General features: G+C 37.2%; 1 long non-coding RNA gene across 1 annotated transcript; it reads left to right on the top strand.

Moving 5' to 3' along the window:
• Positions 1-232: 232 nt before the first annotated feature.
• Positions 233-6,982, top strand: LOC141570069 (uncharacterized). Its single transcript, XR_012493894.2, has 3 exons — positions 233-469; positions 3,428-3,598; positions 3,949-6,982. It is a non-coding gene; the product is annotated as an uncharacterized LOC141570069 (long non-coding RNA).
• The last annotated feature ends 13,370 nt before the right edge of the window (positions 6,983-20,352 follow it).

Below are 20,352 nucleotides of genomic sequence, written 5' to 3' on the forward strand. Positions count from 1 at the left end.
GGTTTGTGTGGTTTTTATGATGCTGAACACCTATTAGAAGCACCCAGCAAGCAATAGTTTTATTTTTTTTCCTGTACATACTTATAGAGAAAAATAATAATGTGTGGTCAGATTTTAAGTTCAATTGAAAAACAAAACAAAAAGATTACATAAAGATATCTTTATATAAAGCATGAGTATTTCCTAATCATTTTTTTAATCCGATTTTTCTTTAGCATAGAAATCATCAGGAAGTGATTTTTTTTTTTCTCCAAAACAAGGAGTCCCAGAAACCAAGGTTACAAAGCTTCATAAAAAGAAGAACAGGAAACTCCCTTCTTGTTATGAATGTGTTGTGTCAGCGTGATGCTGCCCAAGTTCAGACTGAAATTCAAGCTGAAGCGAAAGTGACTGTAACTGTTACTCCTCCCTCTGCAAATGATGTTCACCGTGGCCATGGATTCCTTATCCCTGGATACTATTCCCAAGGGTAGGTTTTGCAGGTGGTTTTTGAAACACTGAGAGGCATTATTTTGCTAAACAAAATATTTATATTGCAATTGTTATAAAGATTTGAATGCTGATGGCTAAATCTACACATCCCTCCTCATTTTTGCTATGGGATGATGATGATGATGATGATGATGATGATGATGATGAGTTTACCTATTTGAACATTAATTCTGAAGTTAATTCAAAGCACAGATATAATAATGATGAAAATATAAGGAGTCTTCTTTGGGCTATTTTCTTATTCTTACCAGAAAGGGATAGGGCTGCCTCTGATGTCTGCTTGAGCCATATGACATGGGAATTGAAGTGCCTCTGTCTGCCTCGCACACTTCACGAGAGAAGAAGGTGGCAGTCGTGGCTTGTCAGGAGTCAGGGCTGCTGCACATGATCGGATGGGGCGGTAACGATTGACCACCTCTTACTATTTTCAATGAAATTCTCTGAAAGAATTTGGGGTGAGGGACTAATAAATATCATTCCTTACATTTAATAGACTGGATATATATACACTGATCAGCTAAAACTTAGGTAGCATGTCCCGACACGGGAATCTCTGCACAACTATGGATTTCACTGCCTTTGAAGTTTAGTGTAAGTGGATTTGTTCTAAGTGCACTTTTATTTATTATTCAAAATTCTTTGATCATAACAATTCTGCGAATCAGAAAGAGTGACCCAGAAATTATACACTTTTGGCAAACTATTTGGTGTGAAACCATTTGCAGTTGAAAAGTCATCAGTTCCATGGTCTGGTTCTTCTATGTACTTTTCTGCTGGAAATATTGAGGATTATGGAAATGCTAAACTTTTATTAAAAAGGAAATAGTGTAAAGTGAGATGAGGACTCAACTAATGCCTTTAAAATTTCATTAAATACATTAAATAATGCATGAAATTAAGAAAAATGGCAAAAAAACACAAACCAGTTTTCGCTTGATAACAAATTGTGACATGAACAAAATGTTGTCAACTCTGACATCTTTGTAGACACTAGGTTGTAGGGAGGTGAGCATAGAAGAAAGGAGACCCATGAGAGTCATCCCAGTGACGTGTCAGAGTAGTGGTGGCAGAGGTGGTGAGAAGTGATTAGAAAGCAACTTCCCTTTTTTCCTTACCTCATGTAGTGTTACTGCAAGCAAGTTAACCTATGCATATTTAAACATGCATCTGTATTTACAAGTATCTTTTCAGCCTAAATGCATGTGGCCTGTTTAGGTAGCATTTGTTTAGCAAACATCTATTGATGACTTACTTAGTGCTAGAAAAGTTTTAGGAACTAGCAACGCTACGATGAAAAAAATGGATACAGCTCCTGTCCTCAAGTAATCTGTATTTTTGAGGTGAATGTAATAATAAAAAATAATCTAATTAAGTGAGCAAGCACATGTTTTAGGTGATAGAGATTTTTTCCACATAGTATCTCACTTATGCTTCGCAACTCTGTGAGGTTGGTATTATTATCCTTATCTTATAGGTGAAGATACCGAGGGTAAGAGTAGCTAAGTACCTTGCCTGAGTTTTCATAGCCAGTGAATGGTAGAGCCAGATTTTAGTTTAGGTTAAATAAGTGAGCAAAGAGTTAAGAAATATGAAGAAACATGGTGGAGAGAATCTGGTAAACAGGGAAAGGCTCTCCAAAGAGGTGTATTTGAGTAGAGGCCTGGTGCATGTGCGCTAACCATCCACACAAGAGCCAGGGTAAAAGCATTCCTAGGCAGAGTGAATAACAAGTATGAAGGTATGAGAACAGAAAGAACTTGATCTGTGAGGAACAGAAAGGAAGACTGGATGGTGGGAGCATAAGCAAGAAAGAAGAAATTCGTACGAGATGAGATTGGAGATCCAGTTATGGATTATAAGGGCCCAGTGGAATCGAGAGACCAATTAGGGGGTTGTTGCAAGAGTCCATTTAGGGGATTATGGCTTAGACTCAGTAATAGTGGAGAAGGTGGACAGAAGCGATGGACTGTGATGTATTCTGGAGGTTGAATTAACAGTACTTGCTAATGAATTTGATAAGGGCACTAAGAGAAAGGAAGGATTCAAAGACAATTCTTAGCATAAATGTGAATGAATATCTGAACATGAACTTATTACATGGATTGAGTCAAAATAATTTGGCTTTAAATAGGTGAATTAATATGGTGAGAATGAAGATGGAGTCAGTTGGAGGTTAATGAAGGAACAAACATTGATTAATTAACTAGGGGATAGACATTTCACACATCTCCTTTTACTGTGTTTCCCCGAAAATAAGACCTAGCCAGACAATCAGTTCTAAGGCGTCTTTTGGAACGAAAATTAATATAAGACCCGGTCTTACGTTATATTATATTATAACAGACCAGGTCTTATAGTAAAATAAGACCGGGTCTTATATTAATTTTTGCTCCAAAAGATGCATTAGAGCTGATTGTCAGGGTAGGTCTTATTTTCGGGGAAACGCGGTATTCATTCATTCATTCAACAAGTATTTGAGTATCAGGCAATGTGTTAGGTACTAAAGACACAGCAACTGGGGAGACAAGCACAAAAACCTCAGATTCTCTACTCTGATAAAGTATACAGACTGCTGGGGACTTACATTCTCTATTGTCTAGTATTATTTTTCCTCATTTTTCAGATAAGGAGCCAAGGCTTTGAGTGTGTAAATGATTCGTCCAACATCATCAGAAGGGATAGGATCAAGATTAGACTGATTTTTCTGATTCTAATGTTCATATTTATTCCATCAGTTCATGTTAAAATGCAATATCCAGGTATGGACCTATACATATAATACATACATATAATATATACATATAGCTATACCTATAAATCAAAGTCGATAATATAGGAAATTGAAGTTTTTTCGATTTGGAGTGTTTCTGAATTTTTCTTTGTTCATTCCTGTTTAATTTAAATTGATATTTAAATTTAGCATTTGCAATTACAGGATGCTGATGACACCGCTCTCAATTAGGACTGAAGAACTGTGTCTAACACTCTGGGAAACACATCTCCCAACCCCCGAAGTCCTGAGAGAGATTTTCTGCGCTGTCAGGTTTCCTGCCTTTCACTTCACTCCCACAGTTGCGTGATTGAATATTCAGAAGCAAGGTTGGAGGTAGGAGTCAATTATTTGGGGCAGGTTACTGTATCTGAGCTGTTCACTTGGTGGTGGAGGCAAACAGTGTTAAGTAAAAACAGAGACTTCTGAAATGTTTGAGTTACTATTCTGAAATTGCCAATGTAAAATAAATTTATAATGAATTTTCTTAAGTTAAATTTTAACGGCCGCTAAAATGTAGATAACGTACTACCACTGAGGCCCTGCGAGGTCCCTGCGAGGATAAACATCATTAGTGTGTTAGTAGTTTCTTTAGCTTCTATCTCCTTCCAGGTTTTCTAACAGCTCTGTGGCTCCCTTTCTGCCTAATGTGAGTATCAATGTGCTTTTCTTTTTGATGTCCCCAGTGAGTCTCCTGCATTAATAGCTGGATTTTGACTTGCCTCTCCAGAAACAAAAATAAAAGGGCTCGTTCTTTGCTGATGTGAAAACTTACCTGCCATCTGCACATGCTCATTCTGGCAGCGACTCGTGATTCTGCAACTTGCAGGAAATCTCAGAGGAATGAAAAGGACAGGCTCACTCCCACAGCAGAATGAGTCACATCAGTGGGATGAACACTGACGTATATTGACAGGCCTGTTTCATACCCAAGCGCTCCTGCGAATTGGCACATGGCTGCTTGGAAGCCGGGAACTCCCCCACACTGGGGTGGAATTTTGCCTCCTCAACTTGTTCTTCTAGTTGGAGTGGAAGCCTCCCTCTGCCTAACCAATAATTTGGATTAAGTAGGGTGTGTGAGAAGGGTGGGAGGGAATACCGAGACCTCCTCTGACCACCAGGATTCTGGGAGGACTGCTACAGGAACCCGGCCCTGTGGTCTGCTCACTCCTACCACCCACACCAGTCTCAACGGCCACACCCTGAGTAGCCTGGTCTCTGAGCAGCTGTTTGGACTGCTTGTGTGGTCACACCAACCCTCAGTGAGAGGTGGCCTGCCAAACCCCAGGAAACTTGGAGTGGAGGTCAACTTAATGCTTTCCTCTTAGGCCCTGGGAAGAAAGGTGTAAAGTGACATGTGCTTATGGCAGCTAGCGTAACTCTAGTTCAAACATTTTCTGCGTTTGTGAGATTGTTTTCTGACCAATTGCTCTTTATGAAGATTGTTTTATCTTAAAATCTCAGTTTTATCTTTAAGACAAAATAGGGTATAAATAATAAGAAAATTCTCAATTCAAGAAAGCCTACAAATCACATTGCTTACTTAACCAAAAACATTAATACCACTTGACTTTCACATGTTTTGTACAGGATGCTTTAAAATAGCCAAGCACCTGTTTTCAAGTTGGAAATGGGCAATTAGAGGCTTAGGAGTTTAGGCGTGGTCTTTTCGTATCAGACCTGTGTGTTTAATGCCTGCTCTGACTCTTACCTTGTGATTTGGGCACGTTACTGAATTTCTCCAAGCCTCAATTTTCTAATCTGGAGAACGGAGATAATTATTACACAATGTGTGTCACTAACTGAGTGACACACATTGAGATCTAACTGAGATCATGCAAATATTAGGTTGGTGCAAAAGTAATTGCAGTTTTTGCAATTAGTTTTAACCTTAAACCGCAATTACTTTTGCACCAACCTAATAAAAAGGTTAGCATAGTGCCCAGCATGTAAAAGACTGTGAGTGTCAGAGGTCACGTTGTTAATGAAGCTGATAAGGCCACCTGGGATGGGTAATTTTGTGTGTCCACTTGACTGGGCTAAGGGATGCCCACATAGCTGGTAAAACATTATTACTGGGTGTGTCTGTGAGGGCATTTCCAGAAGAGAGAAGCATTTGAACCAGTAGACTGAGTAAAGGCAGCTCACCCACACCAATGAGCATTAGATCGGGCATCATGCAATCTGTTGAAGGCCTGAATAAAATAAAAACGGTGAGAGGAAGGGAGAATTGGCACTCTGCTTGAGCTGAGATATCCATCATCTTCTGTCCTCAGAAATGAACACTCCTGGTTCTCGGGCCTTTGGACTTAAACTAAATTACACCACCAGATTTTCTGGTTTTCCAGCTTATAGATGGTAGGTCCTGGGACTTCTCAGCCTCCATAATTGCATGAGCCAATTCCTATGTATATATATCTCCTATTAAGGTGTATGAGATTTTGGTTATTAGACCAGTTTTTTAAAAAAACAACTAAATCAATGAATATATAAATCCTTCATAGATGCATTGATAACAAAGCAATAAATTTCAGCAAGGGTTTGATTAGTGCTCAAGGTGTTTTTTAGTGATACTCAAAAGTATGAAAATTATTTCTTTTGTCAGGATCAATTTTAATTCAACAAATCAAGTGTGTGTGTGTGTGTGTGTGTGTGTGTGTGTGTGTGTGTGTGTATTTTGCTTTATTCATATTGTGAATTTTTTTTCTTGCGACTGATTTGGATCCAATGACTCTAAACAAGAGACAGATATGTTGCATGTGAGTATGTAGTTCTCAACTACGGGTAGAATTGGGTAAGGATATTGTAGTTTTTAGGATGATTTTAATGTCCATAAGGAGTGCCTTTTCACTATTGCCATAATAATCAGTGTTGGAATTCAAGAGGGATTTATGGAATAATAATTAACTTCTATAGTGATTAGAGGGAAATCTACTCAGTGCTTAAACTCTTAAGGCCAAGGTAATTTATTGCATCTTATGGTATCAAATTGACCACTTATTAAACTGTTTACCAGAAAAAAAATGTCTTTTTTGTTCCTTCCGTCGATAATTTACATCTTTGAATCCTTTGTGAACATTCAGAAGTAGAAACTCTGCCAAAAGTTTGCACCTGAAAGAGTAGCTTCTTTGTCAAAGGAATAAAATCAAAGTTATCCAGCATCAACCTTGGTACCACAATTTATATGAGCTGATAAAATTCTCTTTCCTTTGGCTGAAATTCATCTCTTACTAGTTGTACAATACCGGATTGGTGTCTTTGCTCTCTAGGAAACCCTACCTCAGTTCCCAGCACTTTATTGTTGTAAATCCATTCTGACTTTAGCATGTTGCCAACCAGTTTGATCTATGCACAAATCTGAGTGAAAATACATCACAGACATTGAGAGATGTTTAAGTTGCCTAATATCTATCAGTGGGAATGCAGAATGTCTCCCAACTTTTGATTACTCAAGTGTTACTGACCAAGTCAGGAATTAATCATCTTCTACTTTTCACATTATCACTTACAAATTGAGAATTGCTGTTTTATGCTAATATAGTTCTAATAAACGTTGACAGTCACTTTTCTCTCTATTAAATCAAAAATATCTTTTCAATTAAATGATTACTTGCAAATGGAAACTACCAACCCACAGACCCACAGAGCTAGTGCTTTATCTCAGTCACTGTTCTTCAGAGTCAAAACAAAACCAAACAACTTCAACTTGTTGTCTGTTGAGCAGGATGTACCTATGACACTGCTAGCTGGCCCAGCCTACCCATAAGTCCTAGTAAGAGTTTCCACGTTGGGAAATGGCCATCAGGCAATGAGGCAAGGTGCTCTTCAAATGAGAAGGCCGGTACTAGGGTTATAAGAATGATGCAGAGAAAATTATATTGATGATGTTCCTTGCAGCCCTGTATTGCCTTAAATTTTATACAGATGACATCAGATTAGTCTAAAACTTCAGAGAGCCTAAAGGGGACGGGGCACAAATCATATATATGAATGGATAGAATTACTCTATTCTCTGTACTCCCATAGCTTTTAAAACAAATCTTGTAGTTTACTATAACTCATTCCACTTTAGAATTAGGCACATCTGCACACCTATCTCTTCTGTTGGACAACATTTCAAAAGTCAAGAAAGAGGATAGACTATGGCCTCATTTGTTTTTGCCTTCCCTGTGTGATTCAGCACAGTATCTGGAGATTTAAGGGTGCTCAGTGAGGGTCTGTTGATTGTGTAGAAGTTGAGGAAGCAGAACTATCCATCTCTTTGCTCTTTGCCTTGGTCATGGTGGAAGTTAGACATGTCTTATCAGAGTCTCCATAAAAAACCACTACCACATATTTATAACCCCTCTCTCTTCTTCATCAGTTATCTCTCCCTGACTATGCTCTCTGAAATTGTCGTCAAGCTACCACACATGGTGGGATATTTTGAACCATCAGACCAAATGTATTAATCTAAATTTTCCATATTTTAGATTCAGAACCAGGGGTAAGACCGATGAAATAAGATAAACTGGTAAAGAACAATTGAGATATACAGGGCGAGAGAAGAGAAAATTAGCTTTGCTAAGGATTGGTTGGTGAAGTGATGGAAAGTGGGAAACCAAGTTAGAGACGCACAGAAACAGTGAAATCCTAAAACTGAGAGATGCAAAGATGGAAAAGGACACACACACACACACACACACACACACACACACACACACACACCCAGCATTCCAGTTCTGGAGCTGAATCTGTGAGTATGTTCTTTGACATGGTCTTCTCATGTTCTTTTCCCCCCAGCCTTCAAGAAAAGAGGTATATCACTTGTGCTTTGCAGAAATATTTTTAAAATTATTTATTTTAAAAATAAAGACCCTGCCAAACACTAAGAGAGCTCCTATTACACCCTCTACATATAAAGTGCTTACTTATAATTATTATAAATGTGAGATAATGGTAAGAGAGGAGAACATCTTGTCAGACTCTAGTTACTTATATGCCAAACAAGCAACCACCAGCTGCCACATGAACAGCTTTTCTATTCTTTAAATTCTCCCCATATCCCTCACTTTCAGGTATTTCCTGTGACCCTTTCTCCTTAAAAAATTCTTTATGAAGGAAGTGAGGGTGGGAGGAGACCAGGTCAAAAAAGGAAAATTCTTCTTTTATAATACAGATTTATATAAGTAATATATCTTTTGATAAAACTGTTTATTTAAGGATAAAAATGTCCATAGAAATCTATGAAATGTGAATCTTGCATAAACGAATTAACAATGACATATGTGGCTGCTCTGGCTAGGAGTATCATCATGTGTAATGGAAAAATAAATCCTGTTGTTTGAAAATAAGTTCCTCTATGTGATTTTAAAGATTTATTACTAAGTACTTACCTATAAGAAGAAAATGTAAGGATTCATTTTAGAAATTTTATTTTGATCAATATTATAATTGGTTAAATTTCATTATATTTAACACAAATACCTTATTGGAATAAAAAAAAGAACATGTGAGTACATACACACAAAAAACCAGTAGATTCTATACTGCAAACAGTAATAAAAATATTACCACATATTAGTCTTTCCTAGATGATTACCAAATAACCATCTTCATTTCAAATGCTTTAAACCTTAATCCTTCTCAAGTAAATGAGAAACTCTCCAACTCTAATTTTAAGTGATCCTTCTATCACTATCAGAAGTAACAAACATCTTCTAAACGTCCTCTTCAAGCATTTGGTGAAGTAAGTAATATGATTTGGGAAAGGGAGAAATTGTTACATGGGTCATTTAAAAATGGTACAAAATCACAATTGGAATACAGGGACCTATAATTTTTAATAGATTATTATTATTTTAATGAATGGGAAAAAGCCAAATTAGGGATTTTGCCATTATCAGTAGACATCTGGAACACATCCTATGTTCTAAAAGCAATTACTGATATCAGAATATGTCCCTGGGAGTCAATCCATTCTCAAGTTGACTCTCACTTGCTACATCAACATCTTTGTTACTAATCAGTTAGTTCATGTTAATGAGCCTGGCATAGAGGCATCTAAATGTCCTCAAAAACTCACACCTTTACACACACACACACACACACACACACACACACGCACGCACACACATCAAAAACCATAGGTTCACATAGTAATATTACTTATGTGCCTTTGAGTTGGCTCCAAATCCCAGCAAGCCTATGACTGAGTGACATCCACACTGTCCTGTCCTCAGAGCCCTGCTCAGCTCCTGTAGACTCATGCCAGTGGCTTCTTTTATGGAGTCAACCCACCTCATATTTGGTCTTCCTCTTTTCATGCTGCCTGCTACTTTTTTTCCAGCATTGTCTTTTCCGAAGAACCCTGCCTTTTCATGATGTGCCTGAAATAAGACAGCTTCAGTTTTCTCATTTTTGCCTCCAGTGATGTTTCAGGCTTAATTTGCTCTAGGACCTACTTGTTTGTCTTTCTGGTGGCCCAGGGTATCTGCAGAGCTCTCCTCCAGCACCATACCTCAAATGAATCACTTTTTTTTTCTATTAATCTTCTTCACTGTCCAACTTCTGCATCCATACATAGTAATTGGGAATACGAGGGTATGGATGATCTTAGCCGAATTTAGGATCTAGAATTTCTACATCTGAAAAATACTGAATTATTCTTATCCTATACTAAATCTATTAAAGCAAGAATAGTGGTTCTTGTAATTTAGAAAGACTTTACAAACAAGTGTATTTAAATAAAATATTCCAGGTATCCCTCAGTCAATCTTAAATACACAAATATTCCAGGACATATAATTTTGTAGAATTGAGGTTTTATTTGTCTTCAATTCAATCTTCTGGTTTAGTTACAAAATAATATATAAATAGAAGTAGTAGCAGTATCAAGAGCTACCACTTTCTGGGTGTTTACGCCCTGCACATATATCATGTCATTTTCACAATATTCTTGTAAGTTGGGGTTATTAATTTGATTCTACAGATGGAGTCAGAGATTTGAGAAGGTGCAGAGCTGAATTTGAACTGAGTTCCATTTCACTTTAAGCCAGTGATTTGTGGTTTTAGAACTATGGTTCTAAAACAGCAGAGGCAGTCATGCCCTATTTACTGAGATATTTGTGTTTTAGCCAAGTTTGTAATAAAGTGTATTTTTCTGAAGGAAACTCTACTTTGCCAGTGATTTCTATTACACAATTTGAGGCTGTTTACCAGTACATAAGTTTTATGAGGGCTGGGACCATATCTGTTTTTTATTTTTAATAGCAGACATAGTACCTGGCAGATAAGAGGTATTCAATAAGTATTTGTTAAGGAATTAACTAGAAAAATTTGTCTTGTATATATGATAAAAACATAGTTAAGAATTCAGAGAAAATTTAGGGTGCATTTTAGGATCAAGAAAAAGATTTTTAATAAAATGAATATTACTCATAAATTGTTTCATATTCAAAGTATTAGTGAAATTATTTGCTGTAATCTAAATAAATAATAAAGTATTTCTGATAATGACATATAATGTATATCAAAAATTTGGATATCATAAATAACCTGCTTTATAATTTTCTTCCATTATAAAGTAGTCATGCCTTTAAAATTGAGCTATTTCAGTAAGTTTTCATCACCTTCAATTTATTTGAACATGTATAACCTCAAATTCAGAATAAATTTCTTTACTCTTTGCTACCATTAAACTTGCTGACTTTTTCTACGCTGATAATATTTTATAACCTCCTTTAATTTCCTTAGGTTATCAGTGACTTGTAGCCTGAATTCTATCTTTTTTTTTATGTGTGTCACCTTCATTTTTCTGTAAACATCTTAAATTCAGGGACATTATAGTGTTCATCATTTTATCTTTAGGGTTTAGTATGGGATCTGGCCTATTGTAGAAATTGTTGTGGAAAGAAGGAAGGGAGTAAGACTCAGAGGATGGAGGAGGAGGGAAAGGGGGAGGAAAGGGGAGAGGAAGAAAGGAAGGAGGGAGGGTGAGATGGAGAGAGAGAGAGGGAGGGGGGCGGGAAGGAGAGACAAAGAGAGAGAAGGAAGAAAGGAAGGAAGGAAGGAAGGAAGGAGGGAGGGAGGGAGGGAGGGAGGGAGGGAGGGAGGGAGGGAAGGAAGGAAGGAAGGAAGGAAGGAAGGAAGGAAGGAAGGAAGGAAGGAAGGAAGGAAATTAGTTCTTGGATTAGAAGAGATAAAGTCAAGGATAAACAATTCTGAAGCCTTGCTTAGAAATAGAGATCTACTGCAACACCCACTGAGATGTTACATGTTACAACTATCCAGGGTCCAACAAGGATAGTCCATTGATAATTGCCACTTTGGACTAAGACTTGTGTTCTTACTGATGCTTCATAAACAAATTATTGAGCCTAGCGAAGTGTTTATCATTGTCTGACATTTCACCATAACCTATATGTTTCAGCATTAGTGAAATCACTCAGATGATTGTTGCTATAAGCATACTTTTATTAATTAGTAGTGATATCCTCCACATTCTCCAGGTTAAGGTGGTATAAAGAATGTTTGGCCGGTTCTGTTACATTAATTTTGACTCAGTATTATAGACTCATACTACGTGCAATTTGGTAATACTTTGTTCATGTGTATCTTAAGGACTTGTATCTTTCCAAACCCGAACTTCTGTTTCTTATATTGCTGATACTAGCAAATAAAGGTAGTTTTTCAGAAAAACAAAAACAAAAAACAAAAAAAAAGGGAATAAAAGTAGAACACAGTGTCTGTGACAACCAACTTCTATGTTTCCCACTAGTTAGAGAATCTTTTTACTGCTCAAAGTCAATCAGGAAGGAAGCATTTATTGAACTCACAAAGGATGAACTGTATAAAACTTTTAAATAAGAATATTTCAGGATTATTGTGCCAAATATTTACTTTCCATGTCACTCAGACGGGGAGACATACGATGTCTTTCTGAACAACTGAATAAAATGCTTAACACTAATTCACCCTTTATCTAAAGACAAAATAAGTTGAATGGGGAATTACTGAAGAGCTTAAGTTTAGATGATGCATATGTCCAGTATTCTTATTTATTTATTTATTTTTTATATTCTTAAAATTTTATCGAATTTATTGGGGTGACCTTGGTTAATGAAATTATATAGGTTTCAACTGTATAATTTATACTGTATCATCTGTATACTGCATTGTGAGTTCATCACCCAAAGTCAAGTTTCCAAATTGGGAAATAAAGAAGAAGTAAAATTATCACTTTTTGCAGATGACACGATTCTTTATGTAGAAAACCCTAAAGACTCCACCAAAAAACTATTAGGAACAATAACCAAGCATAGTAAAGTTCTAAGATACAAAATCAATGTGCAAAAAATCCATTGCATTCCTATATACTAAAAATAAAATTTCAGAAAAAGAAATAAATAAAAAAAATTCCTTTTGCAATAGCAACAAAAAGAATAAAATATCTAGGAATGAACTTTAAGGATGTGAAGGACCTATATGATGAAAATTACAAGACATTATTAAAAGAAATTGAAGGAGACACAAAGAAATGGAAAGAGATTCTGTGTTCGTGGATTGGAAAAATCGACATAGTTAAAATGGCCATATTACCCAAAGCAATATACAGATTTAATGCAATCTCCATTAAAATACCAACGGCATTTTTGAAAGAAATAGAGCAAAAAAAAAAAATCAGATTTGTGTGGAACCATAAAAGACCCCAAATAACTAAAGTAATCCTGAGAAAAAAGAACAAGGTCGGAGGTATCACATTCCCTGACTTTAAATTACACTACCAAGTGACAATAATCAAAACATCACGGTTTTGGCAAAAAAAAAAACACACCAGATACACAGACCATTAAAACAGAGTGAGGGCCCAGAAATAAATCCATATATATATATATATATATATATATATATATATATATATATAGCAAATAATTTTCAACAAAGGAGCCAAAAACATACAATGGAGAAAAGAAAGCCTCTTCAATAAATGGTGCTGAGAAAATTGGAACACCACTTGCAAAAGAATGAAACTAGACAGCCCCTTTTCCACCATACACAAAATAACTCAAATTGGATTAGAGATGTAAATATAAGACCTGAAACAATAAAATACATGGAAGAAAACATAGGTACCAAACTTATGGACCTTGGTCTTAGAGAGGATATTATTAATTCGACCTCAAAGGCAAGGGAAAAAAAAGCAAAAATAAATGAATGGGGCAATATCAAACTAAAAAGCTTCTGCATAGCAAAAGAAATCATCGACAAAACAAAAAGGCAACCAACTGAATGGGAAAGATGTTTGCAAACAACACCTCCAATAAAGGGTTAATATCAAAATATGTAAAGAACTCATACAACTCAACAAGAAAAAATAATCCAATTAGTAAATGGGCAGAGGACCTAAACAGACACTTCTCCAAAGAAGACATACAAATGGCCAACAGATATATGAAAAAATGCTCAACTTCACTAGCTATTAGGTAAATGCAAATCAAAACCACAATGAGATACAACTTCACACCTGTTAGAATGGCTATTACCAATAAGACAAGAAATGACACATGCTGGAAAGGTTGTGGAGAAAAAAGGAATCCTCATGCACTGTTGGGGAGAATATAAACTTGTACATCCACTATGGAAAACACAATGGAGCTTCCTCCAAATATTAAGAATAGAATTACCATATGACTCAGCAATCCCTCTTCTGGATATCTACCCCCCAAAATCTGAAAACATTTATCCATAAAGATATATGTATCCCTATGTTCATTGAAATATTATTCACTGTGGCCAAGACATGGAAACAACCAGGGCGTCCTTTGATAGATGATTGGATAAAGAAGATGTGTTGCATATATACAGTAGAATACTACACAGTCATAAGAAAAGATGAAATACTGCCATTTGAGACAATGGGGATGAATCTTGAGATTATCAAGCTAAGTGAAATAAGTCAAATGGAAAAAGTCAAAATCATATGATTTCACTCATATGTGGGATATAAAACTGAAAGCAACAAATGAACAAAAAGACAAACAAGAACCCATAGACTAAGACAACAGTATGGTGGTTACCAGAGGGAAAAGGGTGTGGGGGTTGGTAGAAGAGGGTAAAGAGGATCAAATATATGGTGACGGAAGCAGTATTCTTATTCTTTCTGTCAGGGGGTAAACAAGGAAGGAATTGTTCCTTGTTCAAAGAAAAAATCCAAGTAGTATGTAAATTATGTATCATTTGTTTAGTCAAGAGTCATTTATTGAATGCCTGTTAAGTTGAATGGGGATGTGGGACAGGGACATTTGCAAATTTCATATAAGTGTCTGATGCCCTCATGAGTATGGTCACGTTTTTGAACATTTCTGTCCAAAGGGTGCTATGGAGTATCTTACTAAAGTGGAAAACTGCCTTGTTTCCTGCTTCTCTCTGTGTCTAGTTCACTGGTTGAGCCTATTATTGATTTCTTACCAAGTGCAAGATGCTTCAAGTATTATCTTTCCTGAATCTTTAATCCATTCTAATCAGGGGTGATCTGATATTCCTAAACCAACCATAGAGTGTGATGTCGTGGGGAAAACATGTTTTTGTTTTTTTTTTGGAATCAAATGGATTGCAATTTAAATTTCAGCTCTTTTACTAAGGAATCACTTGGGAAAATTACTTAACTCCTCTAAGTCTTAGTTTTCTCATCTATAAAATAGGGAACCCCCTGTTTTTTCCCTCATAGGGTTGACTAGAGGATTAAAATGGAATGAGGTATGCAATATACATAGTCCAATTCCTGCCTACCAGCAAATGGATCTATCTTCCTGGTTCCCCCCTGAATTAGGGAAAGGGGTGGGGGTAAGCAGGAGGAGAGTGAAACTCAGGAGGTATGAGAGGGAGAAACTTAAATCATTGAAAACTGCTGATATCCTTACTCTGGCTCTGGAATCACTGCATCCAATGATCTGCACTATATCACGTAGTTAGAGCAGTTATTCCCTAGTGAGGCTGATAATTCAAATCTCTTGGAAATGGGCATGGGCCTCCAACTCATATTGTGATCTAAGACGGGCCTTAAATTTAGATTCTCATTCAGAAGACTGCAATAGAAGCCCAGAAACCCTTGTTCTCATAATACTCTAGATGTTGATGTCAAGTAAGGCTGGGAACCACTGAACTAAGGAGATGTCAAAAGCCATGATGACAAGAGGGGACTGCCCAACTCCCAAAGAGCTCATGCTTTGAGGATAAATCCCTGTGACTTAGTGGAACAGGAGCACATGTGATGTTGGTATTATGATGGTTAATTTTATGTGTCAACTTAGATGGGACATAGGTGCTCAGATATTTGGTTAAACGTTATTCTAGGTGTGTCTGTGAGGGTGTTTCTGGATGAGACTAACATTTGAATCCATAGACTGAGCAAAGCAGATTGCCCTTCCCAATGTGGCTGGGCCTCATCCAATCCCTTGGTGACCTGAATAGAAAGAACAATAGGCAGGGGAAGGGAGGATTTTCTCCCTCTGTTTTCAAGCTAAGATATTGTTTTCCTGCCCTTGGACTGGAACACACACCATCTGCTCTCTTGATTCTCAGGTCTTCCAACTTGAATGGTTGTGGAAAAGATGGCCATAACTTGGTAGAGTTCAAAAGTTCTGTGACCCACCTCAGAAGCTACACCTTGCAAGTACAGGGTTGGGACATGTGATGGGAGCCTGGAAGATGAGTTTCCCTGCCCCCTTAAATAAAGAAGCTCCAAACGGCCCAGCATGACTTCATTTTACAGGTGATGGAGATCCTTGTGGAGAGTAGTGACGTCAGGAAAAAACACTGAGATACTGGAGCACAGCAGATGACTGAGCAGCAGGCTTCAGTGAGCACCTCATAATTTGCTTTTCAGGGAGATGATGGAGGTCGCTACTGTCCCAGCCTACTGCTACAGGGAAATGAGGAGAGGGGTGCGGAGGAGACCCCTCTCCCAGTTCCCTACTCACTTAGACTTGCTCATCTAATAAAAGTCTACTTCACTTAATGGCTTCCTCCTCAGTGAGTCTCTGGAGTTTGGCTGAGGTCAAACATAGCAGTTTCTGATAACTCTATTTCCTCCATGACCTGGAAGAGTATCACATCCCAAAATGTGCTCAGTGAGATAAATGCTCATTGGTGTTTGTTAACAGGAGGTTCTATCATCAATCAACTTTGGGAAATAGTAGGCTAACAAAGATAAACAAGTTTATTTATCGCAGGATTTCTCAGATCTTTTAATAAGTTAGGGCACATTGTGAATCTGGAAGAAACAGATATAGTTTGAAGCATTTCTCAAAAACTTTCGACCACAGTCCCTGTATGAGTCAGGATTTTCTCAGTTTTTAAATGACCTGAGTCCAGCTTTGACAGGCATTAGCCATAAAGGGAACTTACTGGCTCACAGAACTAAGAAGTCCAGGCATGGTTGAATGTGTGGGCCTCCAATGATGTCTGTCTCTCTCCATCTCTTGGCTCAGGTTTCCTCGGGATGGCTTTGTTCTCATGACGTATTTCTCTATGCAGTGGTCCCTGGCAGCTCCAAGCTCACATTATACTTACAGGTGCAAATTCCATTTTGGAAAAATCTCCATGAGAGAATAGAACTTATCTTCAGTGAATTGTATTTAAATTTAGAAGTATCTAAAGTATAAGCAATTAAGTTACAATTAATTATAAGATTATAAAATGTAATTTCGGAAGACTTTCTTTAAATAAAAATCTTCTTAATGACAACCAATGGTATTGGTGAAGCTGGCTTAAGATCTCATGAAACTGCCTAATGGAAACGGTCTCTCAGAAACTAATGTGTTTGAGAACTTGATTTGCTTCCCAATTCTCTGACAGTCCCACACCCCAAATTAGTTCTCTATAATTTCAGTAGTTCGTTCTTGCTTCCAAAGTCAGTAGGGACCACCTTGGATTAAGGAAATAGGTTATCAACACATTAAGGTAAACATGTAATTTTATAAACTCTATATACTAGTATTTAAAATGGAACCTCTAAAAAAATCTTAAACTATCACTTTACAATCTCTGACCATGAAGCTATTAATATTTTAATTGAAATTTGTTAGAAAACTACAGAAGATATACCCATTCGAAAACTTTTATTAGTTGTCAATTTTATTGTAAATTCATCACTAGGTTCCAGATATATTTGACTATGAAACACAGAATTCTTCATTAGTGTCCGAAATTAGTTCAAATCATCATCACATCACAACACTGGTGGGAACTGCTGAACAGTCAATATGAAAGGGGACTTCTCTTTAATTGGTCAAGTTGTAATTTTCATTTTGAAATGCATAATGGTAATGACTTTATTTTTACATATGGAATATTTTGGGGGATTTTGATTTTTCTAACCTAAAGAACTTATTCCAGCAGGTTAGAAATTGAGTTCCCTGGAGATGCTCATTTCTCTTCATCTGTGGTTACTGTGTCCTTATGGTCAGCTAGGAAGAGAACTATAATAAAGATGAAATCATTTGGGATCTTTAATACTGGAATCTCAAACACTTTTGTCAATCCATTCCATGATGCTACTTGGTATTTCCGATAACAATATCTTGAGAGATTTTAAGATTCTTCAGCAGTTTCTTAATCATCAAAAGAAATCATACTGCCCAACAATAAAATAACAACTGAGTATTTTTTTATCTTATTACTTGAAAACTAGTTATCCACATAATACACATATGTGTACCTTCATTGAATTGTTTGATTAAACAGATCACTCTGCAAGATTAAATAGAGTTTCTAACAGAATTGTCTCCCACATTTTGAATAAAATGCTTAAGCATTCTTCCTCATCAAAAGATTTTTTTTAGGTAACAGCTAACATTAATTGACTAATGCTCTCTTCAGATGATCTCATTTAATCTTCATAATGGCTTTATTAAGGAGGTAGCTTTTCTTTTTTTTAAGGATTTTTTTTTTTTTTATTAAGGGGAACAGGACTTTTATTGGGGACAGTGTGTACTTCCAGGCCTTTTTTCCAAGTCAAGTTGTTGTCCTTTCAGTCTTAGTTGTGGAGGGTGCAGCTCAGCTCCAGGTCCAGTTGCCATTTTTTCTAGTTGCAGGGAGGATAGCCCACCATCCCTTGCGGGAGTCGAACCGGCAACCTTTTGGTTGAGAGGACGCATTCCAACCAACTGAGCCTTCCGGGAGCTCAGCGGTTGCTCAGCTCAAGGTGCCGTATTCAATTTTAGTTGCTGGGGGTGCTGCCCACCATCCCTTGCGGGAGTTGAGGAATTGAACTGGCAACCTTGTGGTTGAGAGCCCGTGCTCCAACCAACTGAGCCATTTGGGAGGCAGCTCAGCTCAAGGTGCCGTGTTCAATCTTAGTTGCAGGGGACGGAGCCCACCATCCCTTGCGGGACTCCAGGAGTTGAACCGGCAACCTTGTGGTTGAGAGCCCACTGGCCCATGTGGGAATCGAACTGGCAGCCTCGGAGTTAGGAGCATGGAGCTCTAACCGCCTGAGCCATGGGGCCGGCCCCGGTAGCTGTTTTTTTTTAATTAAATTTTATTGGGGTGACAATTGTTAGAAAAGTTACATAGATTTCAGGTGTACAATTCTGTATTACATCATCTATAAATACCATTGTGTGTTCACCAACCAGAGTCAGTTCTCCTTCCATCACCATATATTTGATCCCCCTTACCCTCATCTAATACCCCCCCCCCCCTTACCCGCTGGTAATCACTAAACTATTGTCTGTGTCTATGAGTTTTTGCTTCTCATTTGTTTGTCTTGTTCTTTTGTTGTTTTTGGTTTATATACCACATATCAGTGAAATCATATGGTTCTCTGCTTTTTCTGTCTGACTTAGTTCACTTAGCATTATAATCTCAAGATCCATCCATGTTGTCACAAGTGGTCCTATTTCATCTTTTCTTACCGCTGAGTAGTATTCCATTGTGTATATATACCACAACTTCTTTATCCATTCATCTATCGAAGGACATTTTGGTTGTTTCCATGTCTTGGCCACTGTAAATAAAGCTGCAATGAACATTGGAGCACACATGTCTTTATGTATAAACGTTTTCAGATTTTTTGGGTATATACCCAGGAGAAGGATTGCTAGGTCATATGGTAATTCTATTGGTAATTTTTTGAGGAATCTCCACACTGTCTTCCATAGTAGCTGCACCAATCTGCATTCCCACCAACACTGTATGAGGGTTCCTTTTTCTCCACAGCCCCCCCCAACACTTGTTACTATTTGTCTTGATGATGATAGCCATTCTGACTGGAGTGAGGTGATATCCCATTGTGGTTTTTATTTGCATTTCTCTGATGATTAGTGATGTTGAACATTTTTTCATATGTCTATTTGCCATTTGTATGTCCTCTTTGGAGAAATGTCTCTTCAGGTCCTCCGTCTATTTTTTCAATTGGGTTGTTTGTTTTGTTGTTGTTTAGTTGCATGAGTTCCTTGTATATTTTGGATATTAACCCCTTATCGGAGGCACTTCAGTTGGTTGCAAAAATCTTCTCCCATTCAGTTGGTTGCCTCTTTATTTTGTCGATGGTTTCTTTTGCAGAAACTTTTAAGTTTGATATAGTCCCATTCATTTATTTTAACTTTTACTTCCCTTGCCTTTGGAGTCAAATTCATAAAATGCTCTTTGAACCCAAGGTCCATAAGTTTAGTACCTATGTTTTCTTCTATGCAGTTTATTGTTTCAGGTCTTATGCTTAAGTCTTTGATCCATTTTGAATTAATTTTGGTACATGGTGACAGATAGCAGTCCAGTTTCATTCTTTTGCACGTGGCTATCCAATTCTCCCAGCACCATTTATTGAAGAGGCTGTCCATTGTATGTTTTTTGTTTCTTTGTCAAAAATTATCTGTCCATATTTATATGGTTTTATTTCCGAGTTCTCAATTCTATTTCATTGGAGGAGGTAGCATTTTTTTAATCCCAATTTTATAGAGGAGGAAACTGAGGCATGGGGAGGCTAAGTGCCTAATGTTACACAGCTTGTAAGTGGCAGAGTTGGCTACACAACCCGACTCCAGAACCAGCAACAGTTACCACTATTAATATAATGATTGGTCGCGTTTTACCTGTGAACAGATTACTTG

This window comes from Rhinolophus sinicus, chromosome 1 (assembly GCF_057876585.1).
Source record: "Rhinolophus sinicus isolate RSI-liver-muscle chromosome 1, RSI-T2T, whole genome shotgun sequence".
Classification (NCBI taxonomy): Eukaryota; Metazoa; Chordata; class Mammalia; order Chiroptera; family Rhinolophidae; genus Rhinolophus; species Rhinolophus sinicus.